At 36.4% G+C, this 22,652-nt stretch overlaps 1 protein-coding gene across 4 annotated transcripts in view; it reads right to left on the bottom strand.

The window, feature by feature from the left end:
- HS3ST5 (heparan sulfate-glucosamine 3-sulfotransferase 5) overlaps positions 1–22,652 on the bottom strand; it is a 208,906-nt gene that overhangs the window by 118,136 nt on the left and 68,118 nt on the right. The window contains exon 2 of one of the 4 annotated variants that reach the window (XM_062632479.1): positions 12,888–12,986. The exons of the other annotated variants lie outside the window; for them this stretch is intronic. The gene's annotated coding sequence lies outside the window, so the exon portion shown is untranslated. The remainder of the gene's footprint in view (positions 1–12,887; positions 12,987–22,652) is intronic. 4 annotated transcript variants of the gene reach the window in all.

Below are 22,652 nucleotides of genomic sequence, written 5' to 3'. Positions count from 1 at the left end.
AACATGGAAGGTCATTCACTCCCATCACACTTTTGTTTTCATATTTCTCTGTGGAAAAAAGTTTTCTTCACTTCTATTATTATTCCCCTGATGTTTTAATTCAGTGATGAAACTTCTTCAGACAAAGGAAGAAATGTGGTAATTTTAATTTTAGCACTTTAACTACATATATTACTTCTAACTTATCAACAAATATCTATTACTTTACCCAGTCATGTGTTAATCTATGTAGCAGCCAACACAGGAGGTTATACAGTCATCTCTAGCACTCCACAGATATGTGTTTTCTATTATTACTGTACTCAGAAAGCTTTTCTCCCTGGGGGGGCTTCTAATGTGATATTTAGCTTGAATCCTAATGCAGCTAAGCTCCATTAAAACCATGCACATGCACTCAAGGGCAACTGTAAGTAATGCAAAAATAGATCAATACTAATCTGGAATTGTTTATGTGTAATTCTCATGGAGTTCTTATATTTATGACTCCAGCCACAACCCGTGCCATAGGTTCTGAACTGGTTACTCCTTCACAGTTATGGCAGGGTTTTCAAGAGTATGTAACATCAGCGGCACTCTTATGGATCATATACAAAATATGAGGAGAATTGCCTTCTCTATACATATTTTTAAGGGTATATAGAGGATATAGTCTTTAGAATACATTCTTCAGGGAAGAATAAAGTTAAAGATGGAAAATAAATAACATACCTTCAGAGTTGCTCACTCTTGTGGGGCTTAACTTTCTGATCCTATGAGGTGATTTTGTTTTATTTATCCAGCCTTTCAAGCATAAACAGACTATGAAAACAACTGTGATTTATTCTAAATCTTAAAAGAAGGGAACTGTGTTTCTATATTGCACCTGTTATGTTAGTAGACTGTATTTGTGCATGTATATTCCATGCTAGAAAAAAGTCAATCATTCATAACCATTTATTGAAAAAAATATTTGAATCCACTTTTAGACCTCAAAAATACAACCATAAAATAATAATAAATATTTCATTTTCAAAGTATATATTTTTCTTTTAAAGCTAGTTTCCTATGAACAAAGCCCTTCTAAATGTGTTCTATTGAGAAATCATTCTGAGTTATGTAACTTCCTGGGCAGTAAAATGCCTTCCTTCTTCTCCCCTTTGCCCCAGTTCTGTTTATCTTGATGTGATTTTTCTTATTTTGTTTTGCTCCTCACCAGCCCCTTCTGGAATACCAACTACAAAAAAGCTACGTTTTCAAACAGCAAATTAAATATGATTTTGAGGAAAACAGCTCCTTGCAGGGTCCTAGTTGTATATTTTGCTAATTAAAAAGTAGCATACAGATTGCTGATAGAGATTCTAATAACTGATATTAAAGCATTAATACCATGAGCTCAGGGTTTTGTACAACACAGCAATCCGTATGCTGCAGGGCTTGGGATCTCTCTCCAGCTGTCAGCTGACAGTATCCCTGGGTTCCTGCTAATTGGCAACACACCAAGGCAAACAAGCCAGCTAATTCCAGAACAGAGAACTGATTAACTTCAGGTGTATATACATATTTATAAAGAGAGTGTTGCTTTTGTCTCAATAATCAAAATAGGTTTGGTTTTCAATTTTGAAAATTGTGGACTACAAAATTATTAATGGCATAAGACCCACCCAGGACTAACTCTTTCGACTAAAGGTTTCACAGCTGTGTAATGTCAAAAAGAGAGAATGCACATGTATGTAGAACACTGGAAATAATCACTGTATCATTCCTCTTTACCCATAAAAGCATCACAATTATCTTTGCACTATATCTGATAAAGAAAATACAGACATTTTTCAAGAATATAACATTTAAAGTAGTGAAAAATTACATTAAAATAGTTTTATTTTCATTCTTTTCCTGTTTAAATTCATACACATTTACCATAAAGCCATGAACTGATAAAATCACATCTTTTTACATCTATAATGATGTGAAGTTTCTTCTTAGATTTTTTTTACTGTGAATAAGAAAGATCAGGTCAGCAGGTGCCACTCTCCACTGCTGTGTACACTAGGCACTCTTGGTTCCACAATTTCAAGCCTAATACTTGGAGGGTTTAAGATCCTATTGAGCAGTCAGGAAAGCAATTCTACTTTATGACCAGAATTCTGTGAATCTTCCTTTTGTGAAGAAAACTAAAGAAATGAAGGACCTTGGAAAATAAAGCAACCTTGATAGGCATGCTGCAGTGTGGCTGCATTAGAAACCTGTAGATGGAAAAGACAAATGGTGGCCTAAAGCAACTTCTGATTCTATTTTGCTCCTATGCATGCCTGATTCCCTTACAAACTAGAATGTGCAACTTTTGACAGGCCCATGTAATTTTCATTCTTTTTTATGACCATGCTTCGAGCATGGTCATAAAACATATGCCCTGGTATATTTTTAATACAACAATATTGAATAACAGAGGCATAAACAGCAGAGGCTGGAACCCCATTTCTGGCTAATAGAAATAGATTTTATACAAGAAGTGGGTATCTTGTACTTGTTCTTCTAGGCCCACCACTTCAGCATTCTTAGTTTCTGTGTGGCCCAATTGCAAGAAAGAGATGAAAGATGCTTTTGCAGAAAAAGTCCATTAGTCTGATGGTGTTTTCCTGGTGAGGGGAGCTGTGATTTTAAACTCCCTGAAGATGGGACTGGCCTTGAGATTTGGCCTACCACTTCCTAGCCCAAATCAATAGAACACATCTGTGGTTACAAGTAGAATTATTGTGCTGACACATGGTCAACTATCATTAGCTTTTTTATTTCTGAGAAAAAAAATATATTATCAGACCCCATCTCCTGCTCAAAGATGGGCAATAGTGTGTTAATCCATAGTTTGCCCTGTGTTCTATGGTCAGGTTCTCTACATTTATTAGTATGACTTATCAACAGAAAATGAATCAGCTTGACAAGTAAATTCGGCTAGCAGAAAAGACAGAGGGCATTAGGCTTCATTATTGTTATAGGACTGAAGACCTTATTCTACAACTCTTTCCACAATCTGTTTTATAATTCAGAGCAACTCCATAGTAAGAAACAAAACTTTCTGCACCAAGTCCTTGCTACTGTGAGCTGCCAACAACTTCTCCTTCTAACAGGTTTTCTTATTGGTGAAATTATAAATCTGGCAATTATTTTTAAGTGTTTTGGATTTTTTTTTCCCCCAAATAAAGTCTTAACTTTATATGAAGAGTTCTTTCCCTGGAGATCATTATGCCCCTTCTGAACACTGTCCACACTTGTTAAATTAAGCCATTATATAGCACAGTGTGCAGCTATGGCTGCAGGCAGGAGCAGGAATCCTAAAAGACATGTATTCAAATATTAAAAGATGATATACTATATTTTCTGGTTCCTGAATTAGCAAATCAACAGAGAAAAGGCTTATGCGTATATAAAGTATTTCAACTTGAGTGTGACAACATTAATTATCGACTGTAACATGCTGATTTATAATTGTGAAATCAGTCATTTAATTGGCATCTAATGCAATAAAAAAATTCCTGCCAGTGTTATTATCTTAAGTGTTGGTGCTTGATGCTTTCAAACTTAGTTAAGCTGTCAAAAAACATTATTCTGTTATACTCTTATATCTGCAAAACTGAAAATTATTTTACACAAATGTTTTAAAAAGTGCTACTACATTACTGCTGAAGATACTATCTACACATTTCAGCCAAACAAGCAAAGCCCATTGCTGGTCATCGAGCATATTTCTTACTGTTGGTAGAAATAGTGATTATCTATTCTCCTTGGGAAGAGAAGCTGCCACTGAATCACATGGAAGTGATTGACATGTGGATTACTGATTATGTCAATCTGACCATCTGAGCTTCATTCCTGGATGCAACTGCTTATTGGCATCTGTGTGTTTGTAGGTTTATGGTAGTGTAACATGAACTACAGATTAATGTAGCACCCATCAAAAGATGAAAGTAGCCAGTTCAATGAAGTAGAAATGGGCAAGGCAAAAGCTGAGATCAGATAAGCCAGTTCACTATACTTGAGGTACTCTATGTTAAAGAGCCTGGGGACTAGTTTTATTCCTGCTAGTTCTTTCACTCCTGAACTAAAGATGATAGCTAGAACAGCAGGCAGTTCTTCAACCTTGTAGGCTTGGGTGAAGAGCCTGATCTTCAGAGAGGGAGTCACACAAAGGGAATATATCAGAATAACCTTAATAGGACAGTGATCTGCATGAGTGATGCTCTGTCAAAGGAAGAATCCAACTTAAAAACTGGATACAGCAGGTGGTAGAAGACAGGGAGGAGAATAAAAACCCAGTGCTGTAGTCAGTAAATCATCCTACAATGGTTTCTTATCCCTGCTTTACATGACGTATTGTGCCTGTGTAACTATTTGTGTGATGGAAGGGATTCCTTCCACTGAAATTTTTTTACCTGTCCAGCTGCTAATGGGACTGAAGTACTACCAGTCTAAGCAGTTCATTAAAACCTATGGGAATAAGCCTGGATAAGAAAGATATAACTGATGATATAACAACCTGAGCTGCTGAAATATTTAGGCATAATTTTCAGTTATTGCATGCTAGCCTTTTTCAGCTTCCTGGTACAGTTGAAGTGCTGCAGCTGCTGAGTGTGGACAAAGCCATTTTATCAGATCATTTTAGGAGACTGTCAATTCCTTATAGTATCTGTAATTTTGATATAAATAAAAGTATTCTACTAAAAGCTGCTAAGCTAAAGATAGCTATAAGCACACCAGGAAAAATATAGTGTTACCAGGAGCATGGCCTATGAGGATTCCTGAAGGAAGGTATATATAGCTTCATATTAAAGGTATCATGCTGTCAGTTGTGTGTATATGGAGTAGGATTCAACTTGCATTAACTAAAAGCTAAGCAACAAACTTCAGTGGGAATCCTGCTGCTGCCAGTGGAGACAGGCATCCCCCTGGGGTGGTCCATCCCTTCCCAAGACAGTGCTGCAGTGTCACACAGTGTCTTTGTGTTTTCTATCACCAAGGGCCTTCTACTTGCTACTCTGAAGCCTGTCTGTTACTCACAGTCACCACAACAGTGTTTTCCCAAAGCCTCCCATCAAAGTCACCACAGCAGTGTTCTCTCAAAGCCTTATGGCAGTATTTTCTCACTGTTGTTCTTACATCCTTGCATCTACAAGCCTAAAGGTTGTTATGGTACATTCTGACGGGAAATAACTGCTGTTGATGTGAGTCACTCTTCTTCCATCCTTTCCCTATATTTTGGTTACTCAGTGGACCAAATAAAATGCATGCATACAGCTTAACCAGTTGCAGCACCTGCCCCCAAAGTGTGCTTCTATCAGTACTAATAGCATCATGCCCATAAACAACTGACAGTTTGAGCAGATTTTGAAGACATCCATATAGTTACTTCAGAAGCTTTTCAGTTATGTGTTGGTAAACCACCTGCTGCTGATGGGAGCAAGGCCAGGGAGTGCTCAGCTGCAGACCCTGTCACTTCTTTCCCCTGACTGCCAAGAGGGATAGTTTTCCTTTTCTCTTTCCTCTCTATCCTCTTCTGTTTCTGTCTTTCCCCAAAAGCTATTTTGACTGTCAATGTATGCCACCAGCTAGGAACCCCACTGATATATTTGTGTGCATGTGGACATGTCTCCTTTGTGCAACAATAGGTGACTGATATTTTTTAGACACCTAATTTTCTGACAGTTGGAGTTAGGTCAAACAAATCCCACCCTCAGGCAGTGCTGAGATGGAGAGAGCTGGCAGAAGCCCTTTTCTAACATCAGACTTTTAAATACTTAGCTTATGTGCACAGCCCTGAAGATTCGAACCAATACACAGTAGGAACATGATTATAGCCTGTTCTGGTAGAATAACTTAACTTTTCGTGCTCAGTCTTTCCAATATTTCCCACAGCTTCCACTGCGTTTGAAATAAGCCTCAGCCTCAGAAGCACTTTTAAGTCTTTGGTAACATTATTAGACCATAATCACAGAAGAATCAGAACTCTGAGAAGTAAACTCTATAGTTTAGAACTTGTAAATCAAGATTCCTAGACTTCTTTGATCATTATAAAAGTAATTAACCACAACACGAAAGAGAAATAAATAAAAAAAAAAGTTATTGAAAAAACAAGCTATTATTTAGACAATTGAAAAAACAGGATATGCAAAAAAATGTGGAAGACTTAATTCCATTTCTTTGTGTATTTTCATTATTGATTGTCATTACTCAGAAGATTCACAATGGGAAACATCATCCCAATTTTTAATCACTTTAAATACAGATTTGTGAAGCATCACATAATTACCTTTTATTCTCCCTTTTGTCCTGTAAGTATGATATGAATAGAGCTGTTTTTAAAGTACCATACTGTGATACATAATGACCATGTATTTATAAAACATTAACTGTTAGGGAGACTCCTCAGCATACTGATTTGTTACCCATTGTCTAATGAAAATGAATCCAATTCAAAGCAGTCAGTGCTGCAAAAATACCAACTGCAGCATAGGGTACAGATTTTAATGAAAAACAGAACATCTTTAAAACAATAAAAAAGAAATATGAAATACAAAAAGTTTCAGATTAAGTACACAAAACACAAAAGCCTTCAGTTACAGCATTTTAGAGAGGGAGGCTGAACCACCAGCCTCCCAAACCAGGAAGACAGTGAGACATAGCAGAGCAAATTAGCAGCACGCAGACATAGTTATGTAGTTTCTGGACTGATTCATATCCAGCTTAAGAGAAGCCCGAGGAAAAAGCTAGGTTGGCAGAAGTAGTCTGTTAAAACATTTGCTTACTCATTTTGCTATTAGATGTCATCCATAATTCAGCATTAAAGTAGTTTGTTTGAGACAACTCCATGTTGAGAGTGCCCATAACTTTCTGTGAGAGTCCTGAAGTGCTTTTCTTAAAGAGCTAGCTCATAGGAGTTATTTTTACTTAATCGCTATAATTGTTAAGCATGTTGCTGGTCTCAATAGCTGTGCTAATATTTGAAAATATTATCCACATATACAAAACCAGAAGGCAAATAAAAACAAGTGCAAATGTTGTTTGCTTGTTTTGACTTATTTTTACATTTTGATTTTTTAACAGCAAAGCTTAAACACATGCTTATATGCTTTGCTAAACTTGAGCTGAAATCTGATGTAAACCAGGGAAGTGCAATGGAGTGAATTAGAATCAAGTATGATTTAAGGACTGAAAACTAAGGACATTCTCAAGAATCTTCTGGAACTGGGATTTGGTCTATCCTTTACATAAGCTAATTTATATTCTACTTATCTAAAATACAACTCACCTACAGATTAATTTATTCAAATTCTTCAAAAGTAATTACTGATTCAGGACAAAAAATGAATAAATACTTCTATATAGCACAATATAAATACAGTATGTCCAAAAAATAATAATAAGGTCCAAAGTACATAAGGAAAAAGTGGTTTTCATATATATTAAAGTTACTTCACATAAATAGTAAAAGTAGGCTAAAGCCAAGGGAAATCCTGTACCATGTTCAGCCCCATATAAAGCTGATATAACATGAGTGATTGTTTAAAACTGATGGGATCTGGTAATATTAAATAGGCATGAGTTGTTTGGTTTTTTTTATATAATGTTTTACCATTTTTGACAGTTTATATATCTAGAAAGAAGGCTTATTAATAGTTACAAAATGCAACCTATTCAGTTTTGTTTGAGATTCTCTAAGGCACTTCACCATCAATGAAAAGATGATTTGGTCTCAAGTAAAGGCTTTTGTAATAGCTGTCAGCTTGGTTAAATTCTGTTTTGAGCAAACTGGACAAGAAGTTTGACAGTATTATTTAATTCAATACCAAATTAATAAAAGCAATTCACGGCAAAAGGTTTTCTTGGGGGGGGGGGGGGGGGAGGAGGAGAGAAGGAATCTGCTATTTCCACAGTTTTGTCTTTTATTCTTTTCTGTTAAGAACTAAAAGCCATTCATTTTGACCTACAAGTTGCATTTGGATGAATGGCTGCCTCCAGGAATTAGCCTGTGTCTGAGACACCAGTTTCTGAAATGAAAAACAAAGTCTTTCATACTAAGTCATTCACTGACTAGGGGTTATGTGAATACAGCATTTACAAGTTTGTTCTTTTCCATTTATGTTTAATAAAATATGGTTGATTGCCATTTCCTGCTGTAGCCAAGTGACACATAACTTTTGCTTCCCAAACCCACTCCTGCTTCTTTATTCCACCATTGCCATCTTCCCCTCACTTGCTATTTTCTATTCTACAAGAAGAATGATATTCAGGAGGGAAACAGTGGCACTAAAACTCCAGTACTGGAGTTGTTAAGTTAGTTGATTAGTTCTTAAATTAGTTGATAGTATTTTTATTTGACCATTAGAACCAATATTGCCTTAGTATTTATGAAAGAGAAAAATCTAATTGAAAAAAGAACTTGTGACCTGCATAAAAGAGGATTAGAACTATAAAGTCCCAAAATTTTCTCCCCCTGCTCTTTGTAGAATATAGGAGTTTTGGAAGACTATAAAAAATAAAATATGATATTAACCACAGAAGATTTTATACTTTAGCAAAAAAGAGATGAACAGAAAATGTTGCTGTATTGTCTAAAGCTGCACTTGAACTCCAAAACAGAAATTCTCAAGAATACACACACTGTAAATATACACACTGGAGCATGAAAAAAAAGAAAATTCAATCCATAAGGCCATGCAGAACAACTGCTTCTGCTGTCAACATTTGTGGCTTTTCCTTTCTTCCTTAAGGGATGCTTGGTATCACTGTACATCACCATGTCGTGAAACAAGAAGCTATTCCAAGGCCTAAAACTTACTCTGCCCCATTAAGAGATGTATTTTTATCCATAAGACCACATTCTTCAGATTGTTTTCTCAGAAATTCTACAATATAGTAATTACCCCAAAATAAAATAATCTTGACACCAACAACCCTTGAAAGGAACACAACTATAATCACATCATTTTAATAACTGCATGAAAAAAAGCAAAATGTCAGCCATTGAAGAGGAAAGAAAAAGGCAAAGTCAAAACAGCAGGATTTTTAAGAATGCTAACAGAGTGTCTCACATCAAAGATTTATTTATGTAATGTTGTACTGCTCCACTCAGGTATCTGAGCTAAGGAAAACCTACATCTCTGGAACAGAGATATAGTTGAGTCTGTGCAGCAGGATGCCAAGGGCAGATGGCCCTACATCTCCCTGTGCTGCCCAGATGCAGCTATACTGCCCGTGGGATACAACCCTGCACAGAGCTATAGAGACATGTCAGTTCACCCTAGTTTCGCTGAAAAGGCATCACAGTCTGCACTTTCACATGTGGCTTTTTCTCTATCCAGAACATTTGTCTCTATCCAGAACATTTCATCCAAATCTGCTGGTGTTTAAGACTCTGCTATCTAGATGACTAAAATCTAGAGAGTTTCATTTGGACAAGCACCTTTCCCATTTTGCAGTAAGGACATACGCTAAATCACATGCTAGACCACTTGCATGTGGAATTGCAAGATAACACCACTTGCAATTCCACAGTTTTCCCCAACTTCCATTCCAGAAGGCCAGAATAAGAGAGCACTAACACAGGTCACCACAGCATCTCATGTTTATCACATTACAAGAAGCTATAGAAATACTCTTCCAGAAAATGTACAAGTGCATGCAGAGAGCTGCCAACATTGTTTATTTCTGCTCAGCAAAGTGACCTCTCTTACCATAATGTGGGTACCCTGAAACCGAAGCAAAGTTGGCAGAGGGTTTTGAGGAGGGGTTGCATATTCAGGGTCTCCAAAACTAAGTGAGTCTTGTCCTAGGCTTAATTAATAAACAAAGTTTATGTGGCCAGAGAGGGAAGACAAAAGTGCTGTCAATATCACCTATCTCAGAGAGAGGCAGAATTTTTAGGCAATGTGCTCTAATGGGGTCTGGCTGACATGCACCTCTTCAGTTATATAATGACAGCCTTTAGTTATCTGACTCACATCCTACCTCTCAAACGTTAGGTATGAATCAAAGCCATCTCAGGTCAGAATGCAATATCCTTTGCCACTGAAACACTGTCTGAGGAAACAAGAATTTTATAAATTCTCAGAGCTTGTTTTAGGCAGTAACACGTTTTCCCTCAGTGGCCAAAAAATAGTCTTGAAAAGTTGAAAGTAGAATTAATTATGAATTTACTTGTTCATGTAGAATAATTTGTCTTTAAAATAGCTCAGCATTGAAATTGCCTCAAAGGCAGAAACATCTGCTGTAGAGCACAAGCACATACACCCTGGCTAAAAACAGAAACCTGAGATTTTGCTGTTGATCAGTTCTGTCTTCACTTGTACTTAATATTGCTACCCAGTTGCATTAAAATACTACAGAAGTTCAGTGATTACTCTGAGTGGCACCTAAAACATAAAATGCAGGTAGGATGAGTACGTGTATGCAGAAAACTAATGTCAAAATGCATTTACATAAAACGATACAGTTCTAAGAAACCTGCCTCTTCAGCACAAAAAGCTCATACACACATAGATCTCAGAAGGATTGTATTCAAGTAACAGATGGAAGTGCGCATATTTTTCAAAATGAAAAGTGAAGCAATAAGAAAAAGCCTGCAGAGTCAGACATTCTAGATAGTGCACCAGTAGCTTATCACTCTGGGAGGAGTAAAAAACCCAACAGTGCAAAATTAGAAGTGATCACGATACACTGCAATATTTAACATTGAGATTGCTGGTTTCTTTCTTTACAAAAAGGAAGGAAAGATCATTGTGATAGGGGGAGAGACACTAACTGTGCAACTGAATATTTCTTGAAGTAATGACCAATCAGTTAAAAGAAGCCTGCAGGAGGTAGTGAGTTTGTTATGCAGCCTCTTGCCAAGAAACTGCAGCTGTGCTTATTTTGAGGCTGTAGAACTTCAGCAGTCTTTTATACAATGTGAAAATGCACAGGATCAGGTAAATATACAGATATGCCACCTATGGCCGTTCCTTGCTGCCTGGAGTTCTGCTGGCCACTGTGGGTCCCCATGAAGCTCTGCAGCTTTGCCTGTGTACCACTGCAAGCCAGTAGCTCCCAGCTTTTTTTCATCATGAATGAAGGCATGGTAACATGATCTCCTTGTAGAGAACTCTGTCTTTCATGGTTTCTAACCCTCCTCACAGTAACATGGGGTGAAGGCAGTTTCACTAGGCAAATGTTTGTATGTTGGACAGACTCGCTGGAAACTGCTTTTGCTGTTCTAACCGCCGTTCTAACCTTACGCATGAACATACCTACTAAAAGCCTATTACTGCTTTCAGCAGAGATGCACAGACTTGTTACAGTCATCTCCTGACATTCTGGGATAATGGAGGATCCCAGACAATACAAAAAAACATCGATAACACAGAGCATATATAATTGTAAATATATATAATTAAAATGGAAGTTAGAAAACAGTATTGACTGCAGACCGCAGATATCCTAGGTGATATGGAAATAGAGAAATGGCAGCTCACGTTGGAAGCATTACAATACAGAGCATCACCTCACCCACAGTACAGTTAACTTGCCAGCCAGATAACTTCCCTATTCAAAAGCAAATGCATTGAGTTTAAATTATTGACTTACAATCAGGGTAACATAACATGTCTTTCCCGATAGCTGTAAAGAACTGCAGGTATCCTTTTCTCTCACTGTACATAATGAAGGAAAGAAAAGAAGAGGAAAACCACTTTTATATACCTGAATATGAGTCCCATTTTGCCTCTGATAACAAACAGGAAAATCCATACAAAATTAGTCTTTTTGTGTTGTGCACCTGAGATACAGACAGCAGAATTTTTTAGCATAACTCACTGTTACATTGCCGCTTCCCATGCACCCTTGACAGGGACAAGAAGAAGCAACACCTGTGCTTTCTAAATAGCTGCAAACATAGAAAAATCTTTCTAGAAATGTGGAAAGCCAAGGTCTCAGTAGGGCAAAGTAGAACAGAGCTTGTATGAAGCACTTTCAACCACCCATTTAGGTCTGGTTGTGTTAACAGCTGACTATTAAATCTGATCAAATTGCCACTAGTATAGTCATACCCCATCACTGGTTAAGGATACAGTCCTGGATGTCCCTAGTTCTTCAGCCTGCAAAAGGGCTCTTTACCTTTAAATGGGAATGTGTGCAGTACATGCAAGTGAAAAGGAGTAGGGAATGATCAAATTTAGCAGTAGATTTACACAGTCTGCTGCCTGATGAATTGGAAATCAAGTGCAATTCAAGTGCAACCATTTTGGAATTCAGAAAACTAAGTCCTGAGAAAAATTGCACATAAAGGATTTAAACACCAATCACTTCACAGGCTATGGTACGGAGACCATAATGGAATCTTACTTATTGGCAAAACAAACAGAAGAAGCACACTGAAAATGACATTAGTTTATGAAATGCTAAGGAAAATATTGCCAGGCTAAGAACAAAGGAGAAACTTATTTGCAGCTTTGCAATACTATTTTTAATACTATTGCACCATAGTTCTGGTGATGATGATAACTTAAATATGATCAGGAAGATGCAGAGATATAGTCATTGTATAGTCATTAGCTTTTTTCCCTTCCTCCCCCCCCCCTTTTTTTTTTTTCATTACATCTTCTGGACAAAGGAAGAGGAAAGCCCAGCCGAGGAGTTCCCCTGTGACATAGCTAGCTCAAGCGCTTTCCCAAAGTCCCACTGGTGTAAAGGAACATATTGGCAGGGAAGGGACATGGTTATACTCTTCTGTCAACCTCCATCTGGCGTATTTGTCCCAGGGGTTCTGCAGACAGCTGGCATTAGTTTCAATAGACAGATTCAAATCTTTCTCTGGATCAATGTGTACAAATCAGACCTGTAACTCTGCTGGTTACTGTACTACTGCACCAGGCAAACTCTACCTTGGAAAACACAGGGGTTTGTCTTGTTTCTTCACTTTTAACCTATTACCCATTATTACACCAGTCACTCATAATCATCTTTCCATCTTCATTGTCCTCCTAGCAAGAGAAAACTGGGTTTAAAACCCTTCAAAGGGGATCTGCTAAAATCTTCTGAAAAAGAAAACCATAAAAAATTTAGCCCAATCCTTACAAACTCAGGACATCTGAACTTCCCTATCAAAAAGACTGAGTCAGTTGAACTGAACCTTTTCTTCCACTGGCAGTACTGAAGGCTGATAACAGACTAGATCAATTATCCCTACAATATTCTCCATGAACAAAATCTATCTGAAATCATACCTGAAGTACCTCTGTGCTACTTTATCCTGGTTTCAGATGTAACAGTTACTTTTTTTCTCCTCCCTAGTAGCTGGCGCAGTGCTGTTTTTCGGCTTTAGTCTGAGAACAATGTGATAACACACTGATGTTTTAGTTGTTACTAAGTAATGCTTACCTTGATCAAGGACTTTGCAGTCTCTTGTGCTTTGCCAGTGAGGAGGGGCACAAGAAGCTGGGAGGAAGCAAAGACAGGACACCTGACCCAAACTAGCCAAAGGGGTATTCCATACCACAGCATGTCAGGCCCAGTATATAAACTGGGGAGAATTGCCCAGAAGGGACCAACTGCTGCTCTGGTTGGGCTGGGTATCAATTAGCAGGTGGTGAGCAATTGTATTCTGCATCACTTGTGCTTACTGTTTTCTTTTCCTTTCCCCTTTTAGTTTTATATTCTCTCCCCTTGTTATTTCCCTTATCATTATTATTAGTAGTAGTTTTATATTATACTTTAGTTATTGGACTGCTCTTATCTCAACCCGTGGGGTTTACACTCTTCTGATTCTCCTCCCCATCCTGCTTGGGGTGGGGAAAAAAGAGGAGAGGTGAGCAAGTGGCTGTGTAGTTCTGAGTCACTGGCTGGGCTTAAACCATGACATACCTTAGAAGTTTTAATTAAGTAAATTTTCAGAAAAAGAAAAAAAGGTTACTTCCTTCTTTCCCCCATCCTGAATTCATACTTTTGTTAATTAATTTAATATTATACATATGCATCTATATTAGAGCAAGGAGTCAAATAGCATATATGAAAATAACGTTATATCATATATATTACAAACTGTATCATTATTTATGACTTTAGTGGAATAACACATAAACAGACAACACAAATGGCCAATAATAATAGTAATAACAATAATAATACATACCTATTATATATTGCAGTGGAATTTTACTATCAGGAAGAAGTCTAGCAGCCATGAGACTCCTTTCACAGTCCTACATCAGGCTAATAACTGTCACCTCAGTGCTGCAGATATTAGTCTTTGAGAATAGTCCCATTGAAACTAAAAAGTTTCAAATGTGCTTTTTCCAGTATGCTTGAAGAGGTCTTTTTTACCAAAAAACTTTGAAATAATTCCAATATCTAAAGCCATTGTAGGGGACACAATTGCTGATTCCATGTGAGTTTTCTAGTAACAGAGAAGGGAATACAAAAGATGTCTTTTGAAGTTTAAAAAGTGCCTTAGTTTATGTAAAATTTGCTAATAGTATGAACAATGATACAGAACTAGGTAGCAAAAATACTTCTTAAATGTCAGGTTTCCCTTCATGCTGTTTTATGTGCCTATCATTCTCTTAAAAGTTACACATCAGCAGAGCACCAATAGAGCAGAAATTCCAAGTCTTTCATGACTCAGCTAATGTGAAACTAGTGTAAGACGTTTCTTTTCTACTGTAAAAATAAGAATTTGCATCATATATGTCATCATAGCCAAATTTCGTGTGACAGTTTTATTATTTAACATTTTTAAATTTTATAATCATAAGGGTAATCGGTTTTGAAAAATCAAAAAACCTGAAATATTCCCTCTTCTCCAATGCCACCCTTCCTTCCCTTACGGCTATGTGGGAAGATGTTCAATAAGCTTTGATAAAAAAAGAAAAAGGAAAGAGATAGGCATTTAGATCTATTCGCTGTAGCAGAACAAGGGATGTACAGATTTTTACAGTGTGTTACTTCCATTATCCATTTACAAACCATGATGCCTTCTCTAACAGAACCTTATTTTCCCCCTTTCTGAGACACTGCAGTGACACTCCTGAACTGCCTCTCAGCTATCAATATGCCAGTTTTCTGATAACCTTGCTGTCAAAAGATACGTCATTAGAACTTCATCAAAGAAAATGGTCTTACAGGCAGGGATGTGTGTGTGTGTATGTGTGTGTGTGTGTGTGTGTGTGTGTGCAAACCCTAAGGGGGGGGGTTGAGATATTGGCATAATGCAACCAAAAGAGGAAAAAAAGATACCTTCCATAAAAATTATTTCCAGAAAACATCAAAGCTTGACTAATGACATATCATTCTTTAGGTTGCAAAGGCATTTGCATCAATCTTAACATTAGTTTCTTTCATTATTCTGTATCAAAATAATATCTCTGCATATACCAGAACTCCTGATTCTCCTTTCTCCCCTGCTCCCCCCAGCCCCCAATAAATAAAGTTATTTTGACAGAACTGAGGTAACAATTTCAAAGCAAATAACTTAAATGTAATAGAAGAGATCAAAAGACCCTTCTCTTTGCTGGGAACATTTTAATTGACCTCAGTGAGCTTTGGCTGACATCCAAAGGAGATTATTAAAGTGTTTTGATTCAAAACCTAACTAAAATGTGGGAAATTAAGACTTGGAAGGGACAGGTTTGTAGCTGTTGTAAATTTTCATAGTTATATTGACTTCAAGAATGTTTAAATAATTTATACTAGCAGATGATTTGCCTTAAAGTTTGCCCAAAACCTTTCAGTCCCCTATTATTACTCTTCCACACTGCACATAACACATTTTGGACAGTAAATATGAACGTATGGTCAGTACTTTGACTTTTTTTTTAATTATTATCAGCTCCTAGAAGATTAGTAAGTTGTGTGCACATTGATTTCCCACTGTTCTGTATGTGGAGAAGATAATAAATCCATATCACATCAAGTGTGCTTTAGAAAAAGTTGCACTCTGGATCTTAGAGCATATAATTAGGTCAGAAAGGCAGCCTGGATAGCTGGCTTGTCTGGAATCAAAGAGCTTTTCTGTAAACAAATTGAATACAGCTTGCAGACATTTTCAATGACAAGAGAAGATGGCTGAGAATTTTAATTTTGTATATATTTTAATAAGTAGGTAGTAAAGAAAGTAATTTTGTGATCTTTTCTCAATAGGTAAGATGTAACATTTTCGATTATTATAAGTTATTGTAGTAGGAAACAGGTCTTCCATAAATCTACAGAGAAGAAAGATTTCAAGGCACTAGTAGGCAAAGATTATAAAGCTGTGAAGCATGCATTTTGTATCAGAATCATAGAATGATTTTGATTTGAAGGGACCTATGGAGGTCACCTGGTTCAACTCCCTGCTCAAAGCAGGGACACTTTTAAAGTTAGAGCTTGCATTGAATTTAGATAAGGTTACTGAGAGTAATATGTATTCAAGTTTTTAATATTTCCAAAGAAGAATCATTCCCCAACCTGCGTGGGCAACCTGTGCAGTGTTTGACTTCCCTTACTTTGAAAGGATCAAAAAACCTTTCCCCTCAATATTTAACTGGAATATCAATCTTTGTAACTCATGCCTTTTTGCTTTGTCCTTTCAGAGCAGCCTGGCTCCACATTTGCTGCTATCAGCTTTTCCATAAACCTCATGTGCTCTGACCATTTATCATTTTGGTGGCCATCCTCTGGACTTGGTCTACCATGCTGATGTCTTTTATATATTGGGAACCCCAAACTGGACATATTTTTACAGATGAGATCTCATAAGTGCCAGTGTTAGGGAAACAGTCACTTTACTTGAATGACTGCAAATAACTTGACAATGCAGTCTGGTCTGTAGTTCGCCTTCATTGTTGTGAAAGCACACAGCTGACACAAGTAGCACAATGATGACCATGCTCAGCTATAACCCAGGTCCAGTCTTTTCAATGTTAGGGAATGAATTTTAGGGTGCCCCTTGCAGGCTTTGTATGTGTAGCTGAGAAAATGTCTGATTTCTATGCCTGTTGCTTCAAGGAAACAGTGGATGTCTCTTACTGAGTTTGCTTAGCTGAGTTTCAGCTTTTTATGTGAATGTAAAAGAAAAACATGGGCATTCGATTGACTGAGATACAGCTATGTTTTAAAGGCCGTGGAAAGTTAAACTTTAAGATAACCAGAGATTATTAATTCCTTAATAAATCAATTTCCTATCCATCATTCATGGCACAAGTTTTCTCAAAAGGATAGGAAAAAGGGAATGTACTGTCTGTAATATGTGCAGGATACTCATACAGACACTGGAATTTGGATGAGTGTTGATATTAATAAAGAGAAAGAAGCAAGTTGGAAATGTAGATAAGTAAGTAGCAGTGAGTTCTTCCACCTTTATATGGTGAGATAAAATCATCTTTCAGATGGGAGCACTGCTTCACTTATCTGTGACTCTGTCACCTTGAGACAAGGCTGCCAAAATACAGCCTGTGTGAAATCACATATTTGTGAAATCATTTCAAAGCTAAAGCAAGTTATGAATTCTGTTTCCTGAACGTTATGGGACAAATCCTATTGTGAATATACAGATACGAGAGTTCAGAAACTGCTTTGGCTGTTTTAAGAGATGCATTTGAACTTCTAACTCCCAAATTATTTAGATCCAGAAAAACTGCCTTTTTCTGTGTAAGCTGTGAGTAGATCTAGGACTTGAGCCAGTTTAAAATGAGTTAAAGATTCATTTTTTGGCAGACCTAGAAAAATTTTGAGCAAGCCAATCTGTATGATGCTGAGAGGACCTACCCACTTACCTTCTAAGTTTCTCAAATAATTAAGTATTTTTAAAAGGGTCTTTATAAGCCTACAAATGTGATTAGATTCTAAATGTCATTAAGAGTGATCTAATCATGTCAGGAACACCTCTGGTGGTATCACACACACTTACAACTCTGGTGGGTAGACCTGGCTGGTAGTCCAAATCTTGGTAGTGGAAAGCAGGCTGAAATCCATAACCTGATCTGAAGATCACTGAACTTCCTTTGAATCTTTGAAGCCTTTGATATTTGATTTGAGAGAGTTTAGACTGGCTTTATGAAAGACTTTTTTTTAAAAAAACAAAACCTTTGTTCTGAGGTATTTGTAATATGAAATTGAGTATTTAAGAAATGGACGGTATACCCTTTTAACGTGTCCCAGCCACTTGAGTTATGATAAATATCAGTAGAAGGCTACTTATAATATTATTTAATTTGTTGGAGTGTTTCAATGTTACTAGATTCATTTTGGGCTCTCCATGCAGAAAGGTCATTGTTACCAGGAGGGTGTCAGGGAACAAGGACCCCTTCTGACAGCTCCCAGCAGACAGGTGCTCAAAGGACTGGGAAAAACATGGAAAAGAAAGTACTTTGACTCCAAAAGCCCTTGAGAGTCAACGACTATAACTGGGTTTCTGAAAGCTTCCACTCTTTCACTCTCCAAAGGAGAAACAGGAGATATCAATGAATCTCATTATCATCACCAGTGGAAATTTTTGCTGCACTAGTCTTTTTACCTGTACTAGTAAATTAGTACCTTCTAGAAATACAACCACATTGAAGAAAATCATATAAAAATCAGGTGTGGCAGTGGGTAAAAGACAGCTTTCATAAGGAGGAAAGCTTTCTATTCTCAAGACTGTGTTGCTATATTATATAGATCATCTTAAAGAGAATGAATTACCTTATAAATCTTTCTTCCTCTTTTTACTATGAGATCCATGACTTATGCAAGTACATAGTAATTAAGCATCAGCAGTATTCATTCTGCTTATCTGTCTACAATGCACCTGGTCTAAAATCTGTAAACCCAGTTACCCACTGCACGGTCTCACCTGAGCTGAATCACAAGATTTTAAACTTGTCCATTTTCGCAGCAGCAGCAGCAGACGGACTATTATCGATGGAAACAAACAGCTGTTGATTTGTCACTGACCCTAGGGAGAGGTACACAGAAATTTGATTCAGTCTCTATAGTCTCCTTACTCTGAAACCTTGTTAAAGGTTTGCACAGATGTATAATATTCCATAATCTCTAGGGTAGGGCATGGGTTTGTAAGATACGTTTTGAGATGTTCTGAGCTTTGGCCAACGATTAAACATATTGGAGAGGTCTGTTCTTTAACTTCAAATTAGTAATTAATGTTGTTTATAAACACTACATACATGGTGTTTTCTAAAACACCAGAAGGGAAAGCTATGAAAACAGGAGCTGATGAGAAGGATACTGGACTGAACACACTATCTACTGTATTCTAGAATTATAAAAATATTTTAAAATATAAAAATGCTCTTTTTACTCTTTTCCAAGCTGCTTTAAATGTAATTTTAAATGAAATAAGGAACTAATTAGTCCTGTTAGAGACTGACACATAGACCAACACCAATATTATTTGACTTCTTAATTTATGATTTCTGCTTTCGTCAGTGTTCTCTGGTTTGATGACATACTAAGCTGCGAAATTTTCAGACATCCAACCGATCTCACAATACCTAAAATTCAATGTACCTGGAAAACAAACATACTAGAAAATAAAGGACTTAGAATGTAGAACTTTACAGGATTTCTTTCCAGTGTTGCACTCAGAGGCAGTTGGAAATTGTTAATTATTTAATGTGGAAAACTTTCAATGTTGCTTTTTCCCCTAAATGTAGTTGGATAATCTATCTATGTTTCATTTAAAGACCAACAGGATAATTTTTTTCCTATGGTCTGGAGAAGACAGGTGGCTAGTTTTCAAAATATCTTATAATAAGTATTACATAAAATTACCAAAACCAGAAGACTGAAAACCAGTTTGGATTTCCATTTCTTCAACCATTAGGAAAATTTATTGATCAAAGTAGTATCAGGCATATAAGGCATAATGCCAATATTTTCAAGGCAGAAAAATTGATTGAATATTTATTTCCAACTAGTATTGATGACCTTGCTAAGATGAAAAATCTTTTACTGCTATTTCAACATTATGTGCATTAGGGTAAGAAAAGTTCTGTAACAGTAGCAATATTGCTGGTTTAAGAATGGAGAGTACAATAAGAAGACAGCCTGCTTATGCAAGCAGTACAGTGGCTAATGGAATTTCACGAACCATTCAATTGCTTCTAAAAGTTTATCCATGTGCTGGATGGCGCAAGTATTGTTCAGTTCTGTGCAATAAAGGTCATCTTCCAGCCATTTACAAATTTCAGAGCAACACTTCCACTCAAATCTGGAGTGTCTGAATGAAAGATTTCACAAAATTACACTACTTATCAAACTGCTTTAGCATACACGGCTTCTGCTTTTCTCTTGTCTTTCTTAAAATGATTTTTAAGCTTCCCTTTTATTTTCTATACTGTATTTCCATTCTGGATGATTCAAATGTATTACAGTTTTATGGTTCCTGGTGTGTTAGGATCATGTTGAACTTTTCAGTAGTTTTCCTATTACAAAAATGTAGTTTAAATATTATGAAAACCATCATATCCTTGTTCTGAATACAGAGCACTAATCCTAGAGAGCACCAACAGCTGTTCATGGTCTTAGCAGAAACCAAGAACCTGTGACAATCTCTGCAATACACCACCGGCTCTACTCCTTCTTTATTGGAAGAAAAATGTAATTTTTTTTCAGAATTAGTGACTCTTTTTCTGTAACTGCCTTACTACCTTCTATTCCAAAAAGAAGTAAAAAATGCCTAAATCATTTTTGTGAGTAGACTATAAATCCAGAATACTGACATTTGCAAAAAAACCCCACTTCCTTTGTGTAATTGGAGCTATCCTGTAGAAACTAAACTGCCAAACAAATCAATGGGTAATTTTCCAGATGCAGCTAGAAAATGGAAATTCATGCTTTAAGCTCTAGACTAGATTTTGAACATGTACTAGATTTTGATTAAAAGATTAGTATATTTTTATATGTGTTCCTGTCAGAGGATTGGAATGTTGAAGCAGAATAGAATTAGACAGAATTCTTTCTGTAGTCAATGTTTACAAAAAAATTAGATAGCACAGAACTAAGCAGACAGCAAAATATGGTTTACCCTTTTACAAATTAAAATAAATGCTTATTGCTTTAGGCTACAGGTAATATAATTTAAATCTCATTTGTATATACCAAATTAAATAAGTTGTAACAAGTGAACAGAATGAACAGGAAAGTCAGATATTTTTTCATGGGATTTATTTACTTTTCTGCCATATTTTTCCCTGTTATTCCTTCTGATATAAGCACAGCACAGAACAGTCTGCCTTTCACATGCTACTGTGAATTTAGAAATTTCCATTTAATGTGATTAATTTTTAATGTTTGTTATGTGTTTGATGAGCAAATCATGATAGTGTGGATACAGTGTGCTAATGAGTATCCAAATGACAAATACATAAAAAAGGCATTAAATTTTTATTAGCCCACTTGTTTTTCCTAAGAACTATGATCCTAAAGTTAAAAAAAAAAAAAAAAAAATCCCAACCAGAGTTCTCTACTAGATGATGAAAGAAATTTTCTGCTGTGAGCAATACCTTGGCTCAACTTATGATTCTGTCTTGCACTTTTTTGTCATCAAAGATATCAAGATATTGGAGTAATAACTTCAAAGAGCAGACTGATAAAAAAGGAGGGGGGAAGTTTGTCAAGGTTTTGGTGTGTCTGGACTTTGACTGTATCAACAACAAAGCAATTACATGGTCCGATGCAGACCTAAAGTCTGAAAAGCCTTGATTTCAACTACTCACATCTCACCTCTGAAGAATGAGATATGAATATGAGTCACAAATAAAAAGAAATTGAGTGGTTTTCCTGTGGAACATACTATAGGCTAACTGAGTTTGGAGCTATATTATTTTAGACAAGTCCCAGACAGTGGCAGCTCTCTCTGATACCAGACAAGAGAGGTGATGTTTCGACTCTCCCAAAGCAGAAAAATCTCAGTATCTGGAATTTCTCTGTCACATACAGTATTGCTCAGCAAGTACACAAAACACTAGAAAAATTCATTCCACTCCATCCATTTCAAAGTGTCTTCTTAATTGATGGGACCAGCTTGATTGAATAGAACATAGGTTTCCAATAGTGATCAATCTCAGGTATTATGGAGGATTACAATCCACTTCAGCTACATATTCACACACCTCCATGTATGTCTGGTAAAGCAAAAGAAGATTTCTTCTATGTTCTCTGTTTAAATTGGATAACCTCTAAAATTTTGCAAGTGATAAACTAATTTTATCTAGCCATATTGTTTTGTTTGAATCTGACATGAATTTGGAAAGAGGTCTTTAGATTTGTTTGGTTTTGTTTGTTTGGGTTTGGGTTTTTTTTTTAATATTACATTTTCCAAGTATTTACTTTACATTTCCCTACGAAAGGGAAATAGAAATAGCCAGATATGCTCACATATTCAATGTACCTTTATTATGGCTTTATACAAAAATCTCTCTTTTTTTTAAAAACAGTGTATGAGATCATGTCATGAACTTCATTAAAGCCTTTCCCCCTCTCCATATGGCCCAGTGTTTTGTAAGAATAAAGTTAAGTGCAGTGTCTTCTTCAGAAATCTGTGCTGGTTTCTGTTTATTATTGTGACAATATTAAACTTTTTTGCCTTTCCAGAATCATCTATTAGTAGTTTTGTCTCCTTATTAATATCAAGTATTGCTTGTTAATCTTGTTTCAAATGTACTTTTTTGTCT

Source organism: Pezoporus occidentalis, unplaced genomic scaffold, assembly GCF_034315485.1.
Source record: "Pezoporus occidentalis ecotype Australia unplaced genomic scaffold, CSIRO_AGI_Poc_V1 ctg39, whole genome shotgun sequence".
Lineage (NCBI taxonomy): Eukaryota > Metazoa > Chordata > Aves > Psittaciformes > Psittacidae > Pezoporus > Pezoporus occidentalis.
This window is presented reverse-complemented; position numbering and strand designations above follow the sequence as displayed.